This window comes from Callospermophilus lateralis, chromosome 9 (assembly GCF_048772815.1).
Source record: "Callospermophilus lateralis isolate mCalLat2 chromosome 9, mCalLat2.hap1, whole genome shotgun sequence".
NCBI lineage: Eukaryota > Metazoa > Chordata > Mammalia > Rodentia > Sciuridae > Callospermophilus > Callospermophilus lateralis.
Window position 1 is genome coordinate 117,304,189 of NC_135313.1, and position 22,588 is coordinate 117,326,776.

The window sequence follows — 22,588 nt, forward strand, 5'->3', positions numbered from 1 at the left end:
GTCTTCATTATATTGCTCCCAGAAATGGTGGTAGAAATACTCATGTCACCTGATCTACATATACATTTTATCACAGTAATATTCTGGACAAAAAATGTAAAGGTCACACTTATGATTGTACCAAAGCCTAAATGGAAAGAGAACAGGGATTACTAAAATCATCCATGTCCAGGTTGCCTAATGCTCTCAAATGTCAATCCTATTGGTTACTACATAATTGTTCTTCCTAAGATTATATATTCAAACTCAACCCTGGTGAAAATGTCTAATCCTATCACTCACTTAATACTTTGCCTGATTTCATAATGTCTCTATTGATATCAGCTTTTCTACATATTTTCCCAATTTCATCATAATGACTGACTCTTCATATGTGCTGACATTTACATTCACTCTCTAACTGAAACCCTATTGCTAAAGAACTTTTGTTTTATATATTTTCAGATATCAATTCAATCCATTATTTAAAGTGAGACCATTTATATTATTTATTCACAATGTGGTCTCTTCATGCATTATCTCTATATTCATAGACTCAGGGCACACCTCTTTGTACCCCCAATACTAATTTATTGGACTTCAAAACATTGCTCTCGGAAATGCTTTAAGAAATACTCATGTCACCTGATCTACATATACATTTTATCACAGTAATATTCTGGACAAAAAATGTAAAGGTCACACTTATGATTGTACCAAAGCCTAAATGGAAAGAGAACATGGATTACTAAAAACATCCATGTCCAGGTTTCCTAATGCTCTCAAATGTCAATCCTATTTGTGACAACATATTTGTTTCTTCCTAAGATTATGTATTCAAACTCAACCCTGGTGAAAATGTCTAATCCTATCACTCACTTTGTACTTTGCCTGATTTTGTAATGTTTCTATTGATATCTGCTTTTCTACATATTTTCCCCAGTTCATCATAGTGACTGACTCTTCATATGTGCTGAAATTTACATTCACTCTCTAACCGAAACCCTATTGCTAAACAACATTTGGTAGAAATCCTATTCTCACTCTTCTTCCTAAACCTACCGACTATCTTCCTAATCTTACCGACTATTCCTTTTTGACTGAATGTTCTCTTCTCCATCAATCATCCAAGGAACAAGGTCGTATGCCATTGAATTTCAAATTATCTGAGACACCTTTGCAGAACATAATTCAAAGCTAATTATCTCAATCAAGGGCCCAATGACTTCTGGGCTTCATTCGTACCTCGATTTCTGTTTTCATACTTGTATTTCACCTCTATTTTATTAGAAATATCACAGCTTCCAATACCATTATTCATCCAGCAGAATGACTCCTAAAACAACTCAAACATGTTATTAACCATAACCATACACTGTTCCCTCAATCTAACTTTACAGAAGAGAAGAGACAGAGTTGGCCTTACAATACAGGAATGTAGGGGATCTTCCACCTGCTGAAAAACTCAAAGATCCATGCAGAAATGATCTTTGGAGAACATGTAGGAAGCTATGAAGGACCTGAGAAAGCAAAAGTCAATTTCCATGGCAAACAACCAGGTCAGCATGAAGGGTTGTGTCTGAATCAGCCTCTCTCTTCTTAATGTAGAGAAGATGGACCAAACCAGGCCTGTGTGGAGAGCTGTTCCCGGGTGCCTATGGTTGATATACCATTCTAACTTGTGAAAGTGTCACAGGAAGTATGGGCAGCCTCTATCACATGGGACCTTTGGAAACAACTGTTAGGACAAAGTGGTTCCAAAGCTGTGACCTCATTCAATTCCTGAAAGAAGTGACCTCACCTCACTTCCTTGGTGATGGAACTCTCTGATCTTGGGATCCAGGAATTCAGGAACAAAAGACAGTCCCAGTTCCAGTCCCAGTGGTCTCATTTGTTTGGATTTACCAAGGTCAGAGTCAGTGTTTGTTGGTACCTACTGTTGTGAGGATGACCAAATGGCAGGACATCTCTGAAGAGGGGCCTTTCATGAGAAAGCAGGTAGTGGCTCACAGCTGGCTCCTGACAGTTTCATAGAGTTGGACAAGGAGTCCAAATCTGAGACAGGAGTGGCCATTTCGGGGGAACATAATATGGCCCATAAGTCAGAGGACACTCCCGATAGTCACAGACCTACTTGGCTGAAGGAGGTGCCTTTGTGGGTGTGGGTGTGTGTTTGTGGTTTTGTTTCATGTTCTGAGAATAGGCAGGGAACACGGTTTGTTTGGTTTGGAGTGAACTGTTTCTAGTAAGTCGTTTGGCAAGGTGAGTGTTTCTGTGTCTGTGTATTCCACTGTTATCCGTGGTTGTAGACATTAGAAAAGATATTGGATCAATGGATGTGTCCTGTCTAGTAGAAAGCTTCCCAGAATTCATCCTGCACAATTTATGAATGGACTGCGGCTTGCCGTATCAATGGGCTACACCTGCTATCTTCCTAAGTTCCTGTTTTCTTCCTGAATTCTGGACACTCTCCAGAATTGGCTCATGATTTTTTGTGCAAGATATATACCACCTCCAAGCTCTGTGACATGGCCATGTACTGGATAGCTGAAGGGAATGGCGAGCATAGCAGAAAACTCAGAAATCACTGTGACCCTTAAAGTCTCAGTGGAGAAACCCTGCTTTGTGCCTTTTGGTTACCTATTGTTCTGTTGCCCTGAATGTCAGGAAGGTCTTTGCCTTAGGCCACCCCTTTGTGAAGAAAACAGTTTTCAAATGGAAATGAATGGGCATCACCTGTGGCTCTTTACTTAATTGCTTTGAAAAGGATGTGTCTCATTCAGACCATTGGCCCTGTGTGAGGCTGTTGCTTAGTTTCTCATCACCTGATGGATCTAAAGAAAGATTCCTTGTGTACATCCAAAACCAAAGTGGCAAAAAGAGCAGTCATTGTGGATAAAGTCTCTCGCCTTTTTCTGTAAGATTCCTGACTTCCATCAAGTGAAAATAGGGATCCTTTCTGTCAAATGAGTTTCTCAAAGCCCTGCAGATTCTTTCCCATAGGTGCTTGGGTTTTCTCATGACTCCAATTCACATAAAGAATCTAAAACCCACAGTCAGTTGTTCTCAAATTGGAGAAGCGAAGCAGTATTAATGGCAGGCCTATTTGATCACTTCTGGTTCACAGGAAGGGTGTACAGGCCACCCAGACTTTATTCAAAATGAGGGGCAAGGGAGATTATTTTTTACTCTGTCTTGGGCGGAGCCCCTTATGGAAACCTCTAGCCAGAATTAATGATGAGTGTCTATATGGAAGAAGATGTGGGTCATGTGGGATAGTTTTGGTTTTAATTTTGGTCATTTGTGTGGCAGTTGGAAGTGATGACTGGATACACCTTGGCTTGAATTCTGGTGTGATTTTCCTTAGAGACTGAGTTGTGGTACTGGCCTCAGAGAAGTATTGCCATGAATTGAGTTGGGATTTTAGGAGGCCACGCATGAGATTCACCCTTGAAACTGAGATCCAGGCCCAGGTGGGCTTTGCACAGAGCACTGGGAATCTCAGCCAGGGTATCACATGATTTTATTCTGAAAGACTTGACAGCCATAGTTGAGAGTCAAAACACACATGGACCTCACATTGTAGACCTCAATGCGCCTAGCTTCATGTGATCATTGGCCACTCTTTGGGAAGTCTTGCTTATGAGAGTTCTCCAGAGCTTTCTTTGAAATGAGCTTCCTCACCATTTAATGGTTCCTAAATGAAGTGAAACCCACATTGCCTTCAACTTCATCCTTGAAAAATGGCTAGATAAATACCATGAAATTTTTTTTAAAATTTCCATGACCAGGTGGCACTGGTGAACCTTTGGATATCCTGTTGCTGACTATGAGTATACCAGACAGTGCCTGATGTACTGGGTTTCAAGAAAATGGTGTAGAGCAGAGATGCCAGTAATTTGGAGCCTGCTGAGTAGTGGGCGTAGAGCTGTGGTCGGCAGGTGTGTGATAAATCATCTGTTGTGCGGCCATGTGGATCTTCCGTTGGCTTCCAAATTGCTTGTGACTGACATGGTGCAGCGAGCAGACCCTCATATGTAAAGGCGTATTGTTATTTGGAGAGGTTTCAGGGCAATGTTCAGAATCAGGTTGCTATGGTCAAGAGGCAAGCTATTTGGGATAGAACCTTGGTGGGTGCATTCTCCTGCAGACCCTGTCCCACCACACGTGAGAAACTCCCTCCACCACTTTGTCCCAGTTGAACTCCTTGTATTTTGTGAAGCAAATACAAAACTACCAGTGCAGCAGCAAGAAACACCACAAAATGTGGAGGATGACCAAATGGCTTCACAGTCTACACGGGGAGACACTTTGCCCCCAGTGAGCACAGTTTACCTACAAAGATTGAATTCAGCACTGCTGACTCATGTTCATTGGAACATAAGAAACCATGTCCTCCAGGTCACATAGATGCAGACCCAGCTTTGATGCTCTCATTACAAAGGAATCAAAAGCTCCTGACAACAACATATATTTCAAGTGCCCAACCACAGAGGCAGTCTGAAGAAGTCTTTAGGCCAGAAGAGCTCCATGTTTGTGGAGTGTTTACCCTGTCCCTTACTTTTGGAAAATACTCTACCACCTCCAAGGTTGTGAACTTTTGAGCATATTAAATTCCAGATATGTATTCCCAGATTTTCTAACTTTTCTTCTCTAATGATGTATTACTTGGGGCGAGGCTAATGTCAAGGCATTGTTCTGGATGAGAGTGAAATATTTCTCCATGTGTTTTTTTTTCAATTATTTAATTTTATATTATTATTTTATTTTTTTAATTGGTTGTTCAAAACATTACAAAGCTCTTGACATATCATATTTCATACATTAGATTCAAGTGGGTTATGAAATCCCATTTTTATCCTAAATACGGTTTGCAGAATCACATCGATTACACATCCACATTTTTATAATGCCCTATTAGTAACTGTTGTATTCTGCTAAATTTTCTATCGTCTACTATCGCCCCTCCCCTCCCATCTTCTCTATCTACTCCATCTACTGTAATTCATTTATCTCCTTGTTTATTTTTCCATTCCCCTCACAACCTCTTATATATAATTTTGTGTAACAATTAGGGTCTCCCTCAATTACCATGCAATTTCCTTTATCTCTCTCTTTCCACCCCCACCTCATGTTTCTGTTTAATGTTAATCATTTCTTCCTGCTCTTCCTCCCTGCTCTGTTGTTAGTTGCTCTCATTATATCAAAGAAGATATTTGGTATTTGTTTTTTAGGGTTTGGCTAGCTTCACTAAGCATAATCTGCTCTAGTGCCATCCATTTCCCTGCAAATTCAATGATTTTGTCATTTTTTAATGCTGTGTAATACTCAATGGTGTATAAATGCCACATTTTTTATTTTTTATTTTTATTTTTTTTTATTTTTTTCATCTTTCATACATTTGATTCATGCGAGTTATGCTTTTCCCTTTTTACCCCAAATACAAATTGCAGAATCTCATCAGTAATACATTCACAATGTTTACATAATGCCATATAAGTGACTGTTGTATTATGTTGTATTTTGCTGTCTTTCCTATCCCCTATTATCCCCCCCTCCTCTCCCCTCCCATCTTCCTCCTCTACCTCATCTGTTGTTGTTCCATTCTCTCCCTACCCTCCTTTCCCCTCAAAACCTCATATATGTGATTTTGTATAACGATGTGGTTTTCCTTCCATTTCCAGGCAATTTCCCTTCCCTCTCCCTTTCCCTCCCTTCATTCGTCTCAGTTTAATGTTAATCTTTTCCTCATGCTCTTTCCCCCTGTTCCGTTCTTAGTTGCTCTCCTTAAATCAAAGAAGACATTTGGCATTTGTTTTTTAAGGATTGGCTAGCTTCACTTAGCATAATCTGCTCTAATGCCATCCATTTCCCTGCAAATTCCATGATTTTGTCATTTTTTAGTGCTGCATAATACTCCATTGTGTATAGATGCCACATTTTTTTTTATCCATTCATCTATTGAAAGGCATCTAGGTTGGTTCCACAGTCTAGCTATTGTCAATTGTGCTGCTATGATCATTGATGTGGCAGTATCCCTATAGTATGCTCTTTTAAGTTCCTCAGGAATTAGTCCGAGGAGGGCAATAGCTGGGTCAAACGGTGGTTCCATTCCCAGCTTTCCCAGGAATCTCCATACTGCTTTCCATACTGGCTGCACCAATTTGCAGTCCCACCAGCAATGTACAAGTGTACCCTTTTCCCCACAACCTCGCCAGCACTTATTGTTGTTTGACTTTCTAATGGCTGCCAGTCTTACTGGAGTGAGATGGTATCTTAGGGTGGTTTTGATTTGCATTTCTCTGACTGCTAGAGATGGTGAGCATTTTTTCATGTACTTATTGATTGATTGTATGTCCTCTACTGAGAAGTGTCTGTTCAGTTCCTTGGCCCATTTGTTGATTGGGTTATTTGTTATCTTATTGTTAAATTTTCTGAGTTCTTTGTATATTCTAGAAATTAGGGGTATATCTGAAGTGTGGGGAGTAAAGATTTGTTCCCAGGATGTAGGCTCCCTATTTACCTCTCTCATTTTTTATCCTGCTGAGAAAAAACTTTTTAGTTTAAGTTAGTCCCATTTGTTTATTCTTGTTATTAACTCTTGGGCTATGGGCGTCCTATTAAGGAATTTGGAGCCTGACCCCACAATATGTAGATCAGAGCCAACTTTTTCTTCTATCAGGTGCAGGGTCTCTGATTTGATATCATGCTCCTTGATCCATTTTGAGTTAACTTTTGTGCATGGTGAGAGAAAGGGATTCAGTTTTATTTTGTTGCATATGGATTTCCAATTTTCCCAGCACCATTTGTTGAAGATGCTATCCTTCCTCCATTGCATGTTTTTAGCCCCTTTATCAAATATAAGAAAGTTGTAATTTTGTGGATTGGTTTCTGTGTCCTCTATTCTGTACCATTGATCCACCTGCCTGTTTTGGTATCAGAACCATGCTGTTTTTGTTGCTATTGCTCTGTAGTACAGTTTGAACTCTGGTATCGCTATACCTCCAGATTCACACTTCCTGCTTAGAATTGTTTTTGCTATTCTGGGTCTTTTGTTATTCCATATGAATTTCATGATGGCTTTATCTATTTCTACAAGAAATGCCATTGGAATTTTAATTGGCATCACATTAAACCTGTAGAGAACTTTGGGAAATATCGCCATTTTGATAATGTTAGTTCTGCCTATCCATGAACAGGGTACATTTTTCCATCTTCTAAGATCTTCTTCTATCTCTCTGTTAGGGTTCTATAGTTTTCATTGTATAAATCTTTCACCTCTTTTGTTAGGTTGATTCCCAACTAGGGATAACAGGAACTTACCTCAACTTTGTAAAAGCTACATATGCTAAGCCTCAGGCTAACATCATTGTAAATGGAGAAAAACTTAAGGCATTCCCTCTAAAATCTGGAACTAGACAGGGATGCCCTCTCTCACCACTTCTATTCAATTTAGTTCTTGAACTACTAGCCAGAGCAATCAGACAGACAAAAGAAATTAAAGGCATAAAAATAGGAAAAGAAGAACTTAAATTATCGCTATTTGCGGATGACATGATAATATACTTAACAAACCCAAAAGGGTCTACAAAGAAACTGCTAGAGTTAATAAATGAATTCAGCAAAGCGGCAGGATATAAAATCAACATGCATAAATCAAAGGCATTCCTGTATATCAGCAACAAAACTTCTGAAATGGAAATGAGGAAAACCATTTCATTCATAATAGCCACATTTTTTTATCCATTCATCTACTGAAGGGCTTCTGGGTTGGTTCCACAGTCTAGCAATTGTGAATTGTGCTGCTATGAACATCGATGTGGCAGTGTCCCTGTAATACGCTCTTTTAAGGTCTTCAGGGAATAGTCCGAGAAGGGCAATAGCTGGGTCAAATGGTGGTTACATTCCCAACTTTCACAAGAATCTCGTTACTACTTTCCAAATTGGCCGCACCAGTTTGCAGTCCCACCATCAATGTACAAGAGTACCCTTTTGCCCACATCCTCACCAGCACTTGTTTTTGTTTGACTTCATAATGGCTGCCAATCTTACTGGAGTAGGATGGTATCTTAGGGTGGTTTTAATTTGCGTTTCTCTGAATGCTAGAGATGGTGAGCATTTTTTCATATACTTACTGATTGATTGTATGTACTCCTCTGAGAAGTGTCTGTTCAGGTCCTTCACCCATTTTTTGATTGGGTTATTTGTCATCTTATTGTCTAATTTTTTGAGTTCTTGGTATACTCTGGATATTAGGGCTCTATCTGAAGTGTGAGAAGTAAAAATTTGTTCCCATGATTTAGACTCCCTATTTACCTCTCTCATTTTTTATCCTGCTGAGAAAAAACTTTTTAGTTTAAGTAAGTCCCATTTGATGATTCTTGTTATTAACTCTTGTGCTATGGGTGTCCTGTTAAGGAATTTGGAGCCCGACCAGACACTATGTAGATCGGAGCCAAGTTTTTCTTTTATCAGATGCAGAGTATCTGATTTGATATCTAGCTCCTTGATCCACTTTGAGTTAACTTTTGTGCATGGCGAGAGGAGGGGATTCAGTTTCATTTTGTTGCATATGGATTTCCATTTTTCCCAACACCATTTGTTGAAGATGCTATATTTCCTCCATTGCATGCTTTTAGCTCCTTTATCATATAACATAGTTATAGCTTTGTGGATTAGTCTTTGTGTCCTCTATTCTGTACCATTGTTCCCCCCGCATATTTTCTTACCAGTGCCATGCTGTTTTTGTTACTATTGCTCTGTAGTTTAGTTTAAAGTCTGGTATCGCTATACCGCCTGATTCACACTTCCTGCTAGAATTGCTTTTGCTATTCTGGGTCTTATATTTTTCCATATGAACTCCATGATTGCTTTATCTATTTCTACAAGAAATGCCTTTGGAATTTTGATTGGCATTGCATTAAACCTATAGAAAACTTTTGGTAATTTCGCCATTTTGATGATGTTAGTTCTGCCTATCCATGAACAGGGTATATTTTTCCATCTTCTAAGATCTTCTTCTACTTCTCTTTTTAGGGTCCTGTAGTTTTCATTGTATAAGTCTTTCACCTTTATTGTTAGGTTGATTTTCAAGTATTTTATTTCAAGTATTTTGTGTTTTTTTTTGAGGATATTGTGAATGGAGTGTTTTTCCTCATTTCCGTTTCAGAAGTTTTGTCACTGATATACAGAAATGCCTTTGATTTATGTGTTTTGATTGTATATCCTGCCACTTTGCTGAATTCATTTATTAGTTTTCGTAGTTTTTTTGTAGACCCTTTTGGGTCTTCTATGTATTGAATCATGTCCCCAGCAAATAGTGAAAATTTACTTTCTTATTTTCCTATTTTTATGCCTTTGATTTCTTTCGTCTGTCTAATTGCTCTGGCCAGTGTTTCGAGAACTATATTGAATAGAAGTGGTGATAGAGGGCATCCCTGTCTTGGTCCAGACTTTAGAGGGAATGCCTTCAGTTTTTCTCCATTCAGAATGATGCTAGCCTGAGACTTAGCATAGATAGCTTTTACAATGTCGAGGTAAGTTTCTGTTTTCCCTAGTTTTTCTAATGTTTTGAACATAAAGAGATGCTGTACTTTGTCGAATGCTTTTTCTGCGTCTATCGAGATGATCATATGGTTCTTGTCTTTAAGTCTATTGATGTGATGAATAGCATTTATTGATTTCCGTATATTGAACTATCCTTGCACCCCAGGCATGAATCCTACTTGATACTGGTGCACAGCTTTATTGATGTGACTTTGTATTCGATTCACCAGAATTTAATTGAGGATTTTTGCATCTTGGTTCGTCAGATATATTGGTCTGTAGTTCTCTTTCTTTGAGGTATCTTTTTCTGGTTTCGGAATTAGGGTGATGTTGGCCTCATAGAATGAATTTGGCAGAGCTCTCTCTTTTTCTATTTCCTGAAATAACTTGAAAAGTATTGGTATTAATTCTTCTTTAAATGTTTTGTAAAACTCCGCTTTATTGCCATCCGTTCCTGGGCTTTTCTTGGTTGGTAGTCTTTTGATTGCTTCTTCCATTTCATCCATTGATATTGGTCAGTTTAGATTGTGTGTATCCTCCGGACTCAGTCTGGGCAAATCATATGACTTAAGAAATTTACTGATGTCTTCACTATTTTCTAATTTATTGGAATATAGGTTCTCAAAATAATTTCTAATTGTCTTCTCTATTTCTGTAGCATCTGTTGTGATATTGCCTTTTTCATCCCATGTGTTAGTAATTTGAGTTCTCTCTTTTCTTCTCGTCATTAGCATGGCTAAGGGTCTGTTGATCTTATTTATTTTTTCGAAGAACCAACTTTTAGTTTTGTTAATTTTTTCAATAGTTTCTTTTGTTTCAATTTTGTTGATTTCCGCTCTGATTTTAATTATTTCTTGCCTTCTGCTACATTTGCTGTTGTTTTGCTCTTCCTTTTCTAGGGCGTTGAGATGAAGTGTGAGCTCATTTATTTGTTGGTTTTTCCTTTTTTTCAGGAATGACCTCCAGGTGATGAATTTCTCTCTTAAAACTGCTTTCATTGTGTCCCATAGATTCCGATATGTTGTGTCTGTAATTTCATTTATCTCTAAGAATTTTCTGATTTCCTATTTTATGTCTTCTGTAACCAATTGATCATTCTCTAACATATTGTTCATTTTTCATGTGATGTAGAATTTTCCCGTCCTTCTTTTATCATTGATTTCCAGTTTCATTCCATTATGATCAGATAAAATGCATGGTATTATCTCCACACCTTTATATTTACTGAGGGTTGCCCTATGGCATAATATATGGTCTATTTTTGAGAAGGATCCATGTGCTGCTGAGAAAAAAGTACATCCACTTGATGATGGTTGACATATTCTATATATGTCAGTTACATATTGGTTATTGATTGTGATATTGAGTTCTATACTTTCTTTATTCAACTTTTGTTTGGAGGATCTTTCAAATGGTGAGAGATGTGTGTTGAAGTCACCCAAAATTATTGTGTTGTGGTCTATTTGATTCTTGAACTTGAGGAGAATTTGTTTTATGAACATTGTAGCACCATTATTTGGTGTGTAAATATTGATAATTGTTATGTCTTGTTGGTGAATGGTTCCATTTAACATTATATAATATCCTTTCTTATCCCTTTTGATTAACTTAGTCTTGAAGTCGATTTTATTCAATATGAGGATGTCCACCCTTGCTTGCTTATGAGGATCGTGTTCATGGTGTATTTTTTCCCAACCTTTCACCTTCATCCTGTGTGTCTTTTCATTTCAGATGTGTCTCCTGGAGGCAACATATTGTTGGATTTGTTTATTTAATCCAAGTTACCAGCCTATGTCGCTTTATTGGAGAGTTTAAGCCATTAACATTTAGAGTTACTATTGATGTATAGTTTGTACTGCCAGCCATGTTTGATTACTTATCTTTTTTTTTAATTTAGTTTCTTTCTCCATGATTACCTTTCACCCAGCCTCTGTCATTAGCAAGGTACTTCTCACTGATGGTTTTGGTTGTTGTTTTTCATTTCTCCCTTGTGTAGTGTTATGCTCAAGGCGCTTTGCAATGCTGGTTTTCTGGCTGCAAATTCTTTTAGCTTTTGTTTATCATGAAAGATTTTTATTTCGTTGTCGGACCTGAAGCTTAATTTTGCTGGATACAGAATTCTTGGTTGGCATCCATTGTCTTTCAGTGTTTGAAATACGTTTTTCCAGGATCTTCTCACTTTCAGCGTCTGTGATGAAATATCCGTTGTTAACCTTATTGGTTTACCACTGAATGTAATCTGCCTCCATTCTCTTGTAGCTTTTATTATTTTCTCTGTTCTGTATATTGAATATCTTTATAACAATGTGTCTTGGCTGTGGTCTACTGTGATTTTGTGTGCTTGGTGTCCTGTATGCATCTGTAATTTGTATATCCGTTTCCTTTTTTTATTTCTGGAAAGTTTTCCGTAATTATTTCATTCAGCAGGTTTCTCATTCCCTTGGTTTGAATCTCTGTACCTTCCTCTATCCTGATGACTCGTAAGTTTGTTTTTTTTTTTATGTTATCCCATATCTCTTTAATGTTTTTCTCGTGATTTTTTACCAGCCTTTCTGAGTTGGCTCGACTCGTTTCAAGATGATATATTTTGTCTTCATTATCTGACGTTCTGGCTTCTACTTGCTCCACTCTGTTAGTGATACTCTCAATTGAGTTCTTAATTTGGTTTAACATTTCCTTCATTTCTAGAATTATTGTTTGATTTTTTTATAATCTCAATCTCCTGATAAAGATGCTTAACTTCTTCTTTTATCTGTTTATGTAATTCATTGTCAATGTTTTCTTTGACTGTTTGGATTTTCTGTCGTGTATCCTCTTTAAGGATCCATTCCATCTGTCTAAGGTATTGCTTGAGTTCTTTATATGACCATTTTTCTGATGACTCTAGGTCCTCCTGAATATTTAGGGTGTCCTTCATTGTTTGCACTCCTTTTCTTTCTTGCTCGTTTATGCTGCTCATGTTACTTCTTTGTCTGTTTGACTGCTGAATTACTGTTTACTCTTATAAATTTATATGATGCTTGGGAGGAAAGATTTTAGAAGGCAAGGGAAGAAGTCACTAAAGAGAATGTGAGTAGGCAGGTAGAATTCAAGGAAGAGGAAAAAAGAAAATGGAACAGAAATGAAAAGACAATAGAAAAAAATAGAAAATAAAGAAAGAATGAATTTTTTTAAAAAAATGATAATGATAATATAAAATTAAATTAAAATTTTAAAAAATAATAATAACAAAATAAAAAATTAAAAAAATTAAAAACATTTTTAAAAAGTTAAAGAACAAAAACAAAAAAAATGAAAATGGAAGAAAGCAAAAGCGAAACAAAAACAAAACAAAAAATAAACAAATTAAAATAATAATAATAATAATAATAAATGCAGTCATAGATTGCAATAAACTTCTTTTCCAGTAGGTGGAGCTGTGCCTACTGGGCCAAGCTTCTCCTTTCAACAGGTCGGAACCAATCACTGTGCAGCAGCTCTTCCTCCCAGACTGGGTGGGTGTCCAATCCTGAGTGCCTAGGCCCTTTTCTTGTGTTTCCTCAAGTCAGGCCGTGCTCACCTATGACACTCACCACAATACTGGCTACATGCCAGGTCTGCTGCTCCTGGGAGCCCTGTTTTTATGAACGCCTGGGCACACTCTCCCTGTTTGTCTCCCTCAGACCCTAAGTTTGTAGAACTTGGGCATGAGAACCCACAGCGAATTTGCTTGCCCTCCGGAAGCCAAACCCCGGAAGCTGGAACAAGAGACCTCAGTTGTCAGCACTGGTGGGAGCGGTGGCCTGGAGGACTGCGCCACGAGTCCCGTGCCACTCCTAATTCCCTCGGTCTGGCTATCGCGCTCAAGGGACAGCTTGGAGTGGCCCTTAAGTTTTCCCCACAAGTTCGCAAATTTATAGAAATTTATTTCACTTTCAATCACTTCTTGGTTCAGGACACGTGTATTTTTCCATGTTTCTTGACAGGTCTTTCCATGAGACTTCTTTCCAAACACATTATTTTCAATTTCCATAATCACTTTTGAAGCAAAACTCACATAAACTTCATGATAAATTATAACTCTGATATTACCATTAGATGTATAACTGGTTGGAATTAATGATCGCATACCAATACAGGATTTCTTATATATTTTAAGATAAAAATTCAATACATTATTTAAAGTGGAAAGAGTTATATTATTTATTCACAGTATGGTCTATTCATGCCTTATCTCTATATTCATAGATGCAGTGTACACTTCTTTGTACCTCCAATACTAATTTATACCTCTTCAAAATATGGCTCCCTGAAATGGTGGAAAAAATATACTCATGTCACCTTATCTACTTATACATTTAATCACAGAAATATTCGGAATACAAAATGCAAAGGTCACACTTATGTTTGTACCAAAGCCTAAATGGAAACTAAACATGGATTACTAAAAACATCCATGTTCAGTTTGCCTAATGCTCTCAAATGTCAATCCTATGGTGACTACATATTTGTTTCTTCTTAGATTATATATTCAAACTCAACCCCACTGAAATTGTCTAATCCTATTCCTCACTTTATACATTGCCTGATTTCATAATGGCTCTATTGCTATCTGTTTCCTACATATTTTCCCCAGTTCGTCATTGTGACTGACTCTTCACATGTGCTGACATTTACATTCACACTCTAATCGATAACCTATTGCTAATAAACGTTTGTTCTTAATCCTATACTCACTCTTCTTTGTAAACCTACCGACTATCTTCCTAATCCTACCAACTATGCTTTTTTGAATGGAGGTTCTCTTCTACATTCAATCATGCAAGGAACAAGGTCTTATGCCATTGTATATTGATTTATCTGAGACCTCTGTGCAAAATGTAATTCAATCCTAAGTATCACAATCAAGGGTCCAATGCCCTTCTGGGCTTCAAATGTTACCTAGATTTCTGGTTTCATACTTATATTTCACATATATATTCTTGTAAATATCGCAGTTTCAAATACCATTATTCATTCTGCAGAATGATTCCTAAACCAAATCCAACATGTTATTGACCCTAAAGATACACTGTTCCCTCAATCTAACTTTACAGAAGAACAGGAACAGAGTTGGTCTTACAATACAGGAATGTAGGGGATCTTCCACCTGCTGAGAACCTCAAAGGTCCATGCAGACATGATCCCTGGAAAAGAGGTAGGCAGCTTGAAGGATCTGAGAGAGCAAAAGTCATCTTCCAAGGCAAACAAGCTTGTCAGGATGAAGGGGTGTGTCTGAATCAGCCACTTTCTTCTTAATGTAGAGAAGATGGACCAAATCTGGCCTGTGTGGAGAGCTGTTCCCGGGTGCCTATGGTTGATATACCATTCTAACTTGTGACAGTGTCACAGGAAGTAGGCGCAGCCTCCATCTCATGGGACCTTTGGAAGCAACTGTTAGGACAAAGTGTTTGTCAAGGCATTGACCTCATTCAGTTCCAGAAGGAAGTGGCCTACCTTACTTCTTTGGTGATGGAACTCTCTGAACTTGGGATCCAGGAAGCCAGGCACCAAGAGCCAGTCCCAGTCCCATTCTTAGTGGGCTCACTTGTTTAGTTTTACCAATGACAGATTCTGTCTTTCTTGGTACCTACTGATGTGACTATGGCCAAATGCCAGGAGAGCTCTGAAGACGGGCCTTTCCTTAGTAAGTAGGTAGTGTCTCACCGCTGGCTCCTAACAACTTCACAGAGTTGGCCAAGGAGACCAGATCTGACACAGTACAGGCTATTTCGGGGGAACATAGTATGGCCCACCAGTCAGAGGACACTCGGGATAGTCACAGACCTACTTGGGAAAAGGAGGTGCCTTTGTGAATGTGGGTGTGAGTTTGTGGTTTTGTCTCATTTTCTGAGAATAGGTAGGAAACATGGTATGTCTGGTTTGCAGTGGACTGTTTCTAGATAGTCGTTTGACAAGGTGAGTATTTCTATGTCTGTGTATACCACTGTGTCCATGGTTGTAGACATTAGAAGAGAGAATGAATCAATGTATGTGTCCTGTCTAGTAGAAAGCTGCCCAGAATTCATCCTTCCCAATTTATGACTGGACTGCAGGTTGCCTTATCAATGGGCAACACCTACTATCTTCCTAAGTTCCAGATTTCTTTCTGAATTCTCGCCAATCTGCAGAATAGTCTCATGGTTTTGTGTCCAAGATAGGTACCACCCCAAGCTCTGTCACATGGCCATGTACTAATGGCGAGCATCTTAGAAAACTCAGATATCAGTGTGACCAGGTAAGTCTCAGTGGAGAAACCATCCTTTGTGCCTTTTGCTTACCTATTTTTCTGTTTCACTGAATGACAGGAAGCTCTTTGCCTCAGGCCACCACTTTGTGAAGCATGAAGAAATCAGTTTTCATATGGAAATGAATGGGCATCATCTGTGGCTCTTTGGTTAATTGCTTTGAAAGGGATGTGTCTGAATCAGCCTCTTGGCGCTGTGTGAGGCTGTGGCTTAGATTCTCAGCACCTGATGGATCTAAAGAAAGATCCCATGTGTGCATCCAAAAAAAAAAAAAAAATGGCAAAATTCAGTCATTGTGGATGATGTCTCTCTCCTTCCTCTATTAGGTTGCAGACATCCATCAAGTGAGTATAGGTATCCTTTGGGTCAAATGAGTTCTTCAAAGCCATGCAGACGTGTTGGGTTTTCTCATGATTCCAATTCACATAAAGAATCAGAACCCCACAGTCAGTAGGCCTCAAATTGGAGAAGCAGAGAAGTTGCAATGGCAGGCCTATTTGATCACTCCTGGTTCACAGGAATGGTGTCCAGGCCACCCTGACTTTAGGCAATTGAGCGCCAAGGGAGCTTATTTTGGACACTCTCTTGCACTGCACCCCTCATGGAAATCTCCAGCCAGAGGTTTATAATGACGGTCTATGTGAAAGAAGATGAGGTCCATGTGGGAATGTTTTGGTTTTAATTTTGGTCATCTGTGTGGCAGATGAAAGAGATGACTGGATCCACCTGGGCTTGAACTCTCGTGTAATGCTCCTTAGAGACTGAGTTCTAGAACTGACCTCAGAGAAGTATTGCCATGAATTGTGTTGGGATTTTAGGAGGCCATGCTTGAGAGTTCCACTTGAAAACTGAGATCTAGGCCAAGGGTGTCTTTCCACAGAGCACTGGGAATCTCAGCCAGGATATCACATGATTTTATTCTGAAAAACTGGAAACCCATAGTTGAGAGTCAAAACACACATGGACTTCACATTGTAGACCTCAATGGTCCTGGATTCATGTGACCTTTTGACCACTATTTGGGATGCCTTGCCTGTGATTGTTCTCCAGAGCTTTCACTGAAATGAGCTTCCTCAACTTTTAATGGTTCCTGAATGAATTGAAACCCACCGTGCCTACAACTTCTTCCTTGAATAATGCCTAGATAGATACCATCAAATTTTTGAAATTCCCATGACCAGGTGGCACTGGAAAACCTTTGGATGTCCTGATGTTGATCATGAGTATATCAGACAGTGACTTGATTGACAGGGTTTCATGAAAATGGTGTAGAACAGAGATGCCAGTTAGTTGTTGCCTGCTGATTATTGGGCATAGAGCAGTGGTGGGAAGGTGTGTGACAAAACATCTGTGGTGGGGCTACGTGGATATGCCATTGGCTTCCAAATGTCTTGTGACTGATTTGGTTACAGCCAACAGACCCAATAGGTAGAGGAATCTTGTTATATGGTGAGGTTTCAGGGAAATGTTCAGAATCAGGTTGCTATGGCCAATGGGGCAAGCTATGTGGGATAGAAGCCTGTTTATTGTATTCTCCTGCAAACCCTCACCCACCACACGTGACAGAACTCCCTCCAGCAATGTGTCCCAGTTGAACTCCTTTATTTCGTGAAGCAAATACCAAACTCCCGGTGCCGCAGCAAGAAACACCATGAAAAGTAAAGCATGACCAAATGTCTTCCCAGTTAACACAGGGAGACACTTAGCCACAGTGACCACAGATAGCTACAAAGAGAGAAATCAGCACTGCTGCCACATGTTCATTGGAAAATAATAAACCATGTCTTAAAGGTCACATATATGCAGAACCAGCTTTGATGGTCTCTCTACAAAGGAACTAAATCTCCTGACAACAACAAATATTTCAAGTGCCCAACCTCAGAGGCAGTTGCTCAGGAATTCTTTCGGCCAGCCGAGCTCCATGTATGAGGAGTGTTTACCTTTTTCCTTACTTTTTTGAACTCTGTTACCACCTCCAAGGTTGTGAACTCCTGAGCATATTCCATTCCAAATATGTATTCACAGATTTTTCTAACTCTTCTCCTCTAACTGTGTCTTACTTTGGTAAAAAGTAATGTCAAGGCATTGTTCTGGATGAGAGTGGGAAGATTTTTGGGTAGCACATATATGCATAGACATTGGATTCATTTTTCAATTTTCCCTACAAAACACTGAATCTCTGACCCTAACCCATACCCAACTATACTCTGACTACTAATCCTAATATGATAGAGAAAAATAACAAAAAAAACAGAAAAGAAGTACAAGATGTTCAGAGGACGCAAGGTGTATACTTGGACTTGCCTTTTGCATTATATAGGGTAAGAGTTATAAATCTTGCCAATTTTTTTGAAATAGTTCTCCATGTGTTTTTAAAGTTAACAAATATGTGAATTCCTTTCTCCCTTTCTCTGTAGCCTATTAAGCACATGTATTTTTATATGCACATATAGAATTCTACCTGGTACCACACGTACATTCTTGTGAGGTGGTTGACTTGGCAGATACAAATTGTGGGAAGTGATCACTCCTCGTAAACGCTGTTGGAACTGAAATTTCAAACTATGGGTGAACTTCCTAGTTGAACAACATTATACATAAATCCATGTTCAGTAAAATGAATATTTTTGGATCTGTGGATGATATATATTTCATGATGAATTTTGACTGGCATATATATTGCTAGTTTTTAATGTCTCTCTCTCTCTCTCTCTCTCTCTCTCTCTCTATATATATATATATATATATATATATATATATATATATGTATATACTCTCCAGATTTTTCAAAATATGTAATATATGTGACTTATTTTTCACTCCCTAAATTCATTCATATTCATGTATGTGGATTTATAATCAACTTTTCACAAGATTATTCTCCAAAATATTCATCCACCTGAAATACATATTTGTTTCCTAGTACTGAGAACTAACTTCAGTGAATGGTGTATACAAATCCTAATATTTCTACAGTAACTGACCCAGTTTAACATCAATGCAAGTAGATTCCTATGGGACATGATGTGTATTTTGACGTTCATATTTATTCAACAGTGGAACATTACTATTTATTCAGTTTATGCACATTATAGTATATGTATTTCATCCAAAAGTTCAAAAATGTATAGGAATTTGTTTCACTTTCAATCACTTCCTGCTTCTGAACACATGTATTCCTCCAGGTTTCTTTACTGGTCTTTTAATGAGACTTCTTTCCAAACACATTATTTTCGATTTCCATAATCAATTTTGAAGCAAAACTCACACACTCTTCATGAACATCCTTATCCTAATATTATCATTAGATGTATAACTGGTTGTAATGAATGTCTGTATATAAACATTTAATTTCCTGTATATTTTCAGATATCAATTCAATCCATTATTTATAGTGGAACGAGTTATATGTTTTTTTCAGAGTATGTTCTATTCATGCATTATCTGTATATTCATAGAAACAGGATACACCTCTTTGTACCCCCAATATTAATTTATACGTCTTCAAAATATTGCTCCCAGAAATGGTGGAAGATATACTCATGTCACCTGATCTACATATACATTTTATCACAGTAATATTATGGACACAAAATGCAAAGGTCACACTTAAGATTGTACCAAAGCCTAAATGGAAAGTGAGCATGGATTAAGAATAACATCCATGTCCAAGTTGCCTAATGCTCTCAAATGTCAATCCAATTGGTGACTACATATTTGTTTCTTTCTAAGTTTATATATTCAACCTCAACCCTATTGAAAATGTCTAATTCTATCACTCACATTATACTTTGCCTGATTTCCTTTTGTCTCAATTGATATTTGCTTTCCTACATATTTTCCCCAGTTCATCATTGTGAATGACTCTTCACATGTGCTGACATTTACATTCACTCTCTACCCGAAACCGTATTGCTAAAAATCTTTTGGTCCAAATCTTATACTCACTCTTCTTTCTAAACCTACTGACTATCTTTCTAATCCTACCGACTATCCCTTTTTGACTGGATGTTCTCTTCAACATTCAATCATCCAAGGTAAAGGTCCTATGCCATTGTATAGCGATTTATCAGAGACATCTTTGCAGAACATAAATCAAAGCTAAGTATCCTACACAAGAGCCCAATACACTTCTGGGCTTCAAAACTTAAATAGATTTGGGTTTTCAAACTTATATTTCACCTATATATTCTTTTAAATATCCCAGGTTTCCAATAACATTATTCATCCCGAAGAATGATTCCTAACCCAAATTGAACCTCTTATTAACCCTAACCATACGCTGTTCCCTCTATCCAACTTTACAGAAGAGCAGGGACAGAGTTTGTCTTACAATACAGGAATGTTGGGGATCTTCCACCTGCTGAGAACCTCAAGGGTCAATGAAGAAATGATCCTTGGAGAAGTTGTAGGCAGCTATGTAGTACCAAAGAGAGTAAAACTCTTCTTACATGGTAAAGAACCTGAAGAGGATGAAAGGATGTGTCTGAATCAGCCTCTGTCTCTTTTTTTTTAAAGAGACAGTGGAGGGAGAGGGAGAGAGAGAGAGAGAGAGAGAGAGAGAGAGAGAGAGAGAGAGAGAGAGAGAGAATGAATTTTTAAATATTTATTTTTTAGTTTTTCAGCAGGCACAACATCATTGTTTGTATGTGGTGCTGAGGATCGAACCCGGGCCGCACACATGCCAGGTGAGCGCGCTACCTCTTTAGCCACATCCCCAGCCCAGTCTCTCTTCTTAATGTAGAGAAGATGGACCAAAGCAAGCCTGTATGGAGAGAAGTTCCCCAGTGCCTATGGTTGATATACCATTCTAACTTGTGACAGTGTTACAGAAAGTAGGAACAGCCTCAATCTCATGGGACCCTTGGCAGCAACTGTTAGGACAAAGTGGTTGCCAAGGCAGCGACCTCATTCATTTCATGTAGAAAGTGACTTCACCTCAGTTACTTGGTGATGGAACTCTCTGAACTTGGGATGCAGGAAGCCAGGCATCCAGAGCCAGTCCCAGTCACAGTCCCAGTGGGATCACTTGTTTGGTTTTACCAAGGGCAGAGAGAGTCTTTTTTGGTACCTACTGATGTGAGAATGGCCAAATGCCAGGACAGCTCTGAAGAGGGTCCTTTCCTAAGAAAGCAGGTAATCGCTCATCGCTGGCTCCTGACAACTTCACAGATTTGGCCACGGAGACCAGATCTGAGACAGGGCAGGCCAGTTCGGGGTAACAATATGGTCCACAGTCAGAGGAAACTCCGCATAGTCACAGACATATTGGGGGAAGGAAGTGCCTTTGTGGGTGTGGGTGTGAGTTTGTGGTTTTGTCTCATGTTCTGAGAACAGGTAGGAAAGGCGGTTTGTTTGGTTTGGAGTCGACTGTTTCTAAAAAGTCGTTTGATAAGGTGAGTGTTTCTATGTCTGTGTATCTCACTGTGTCCGTGGTTGTAGACATGAGAAAAGAGAATGCATCAATGGAAATGTCCTGTCTAGAAGAAAGCTTTCCAGCATTCATCCTACCCAATTTATGACTGGACTGCAGGTTGCCTTATCAATAGGCAAACCCTACTATCTTCCTAAGTTCCTGTTTTCTTCCTAAATTCTGGCCACTACCCAGAATAGGCTCATGGTTTTGTGTCCACGATATATAACACCTCCAACCTCTATGACATGGCCATGTAGTGGATAGCTGAATGGAATGGCGAGCATCTCAGGAAACTGAAATATCAGTGTGACCAGGAAAGTCTCAGTGGAGAAACACTGTTTTGGGCCTTCTGCTTACCTATATTTCTGTTGCCCTGAATGTCAAGAAGGTCCTTGCCTCAGGCCACACCTTTGTGAAGCCTGAAGAAAACAGTTTTTAAATGGAAATAAATGGGCATCACCTGTGGTGCTTTGCTTAATTGCTTTCGAAAGGGATGTGTCTGAATCAGCCGCTTGGCTCTGGGTCAGGCTATGGATTAGATTCTGAGCACCTGATGGATATAAAGAAAGTTCCCATGTTGTATCCAAAACCAAAATGGTAAAAATATCAGTCATTGTGGATAAAGTTTCTTGCCATCCTCTGTTAGGTTCCTGACCTCCATTAAGTGAGAATAGGGATCTTTTGGATCAAATGAGTTCTTTGAACTCCTGCAGAAGTGCTTGGGTTCTCTCATGATGCCAAATCACATAAAGAATCCATACCTGACAATCAGTAGGCCTCAAATTGGAGAAGCAGAGCAGTATTAATGGCTGGCCTATTTGATCACTCCTGGTTCACAGGAAGGGTGTCCAGACCACCCTGACTTTAGGCAAATGAGGGGCAAGGGTGCTTATTTTGGACAGTGTCTTGGGATGTGCCCCTCATGGAAACCTCCAGCAAGAGTTTATGATGAGTGTCTATATGGAAGAAGATGAGGGTCATGTGGGAATGTTTTGGTTTCAATTGTGGTCATTTGTGTGGTGGTTGGAAGAGATGACTGGGTCCACATGGGCTTGAACTCTGGTGTGATTCCCCTTTGAGAGTGAGCTCTGGAACTTACCTCAGAAAGTATTGCCATTAATTGTGTTGGGATTGTAGGAGGCCACACATGAGAGTCACCCTTGAAACCTGAGATTGGGCCCTGGGTGGCTTTCCAGAGAGCACTGAGAATCTCAGCCAGGATATCACATGATTTTATTCTGAAAAATTTGGCAGCCATAGTTAAGAGTCAAAACACACATAGACCTCACATTTTAGACCTCAATGGGCCTGTCTTCATGTGACATTTTGACCACTCTTTAGGAAGCCTTGCCTGTGAGAGTTCTCCAGAGCTTTCATTGAA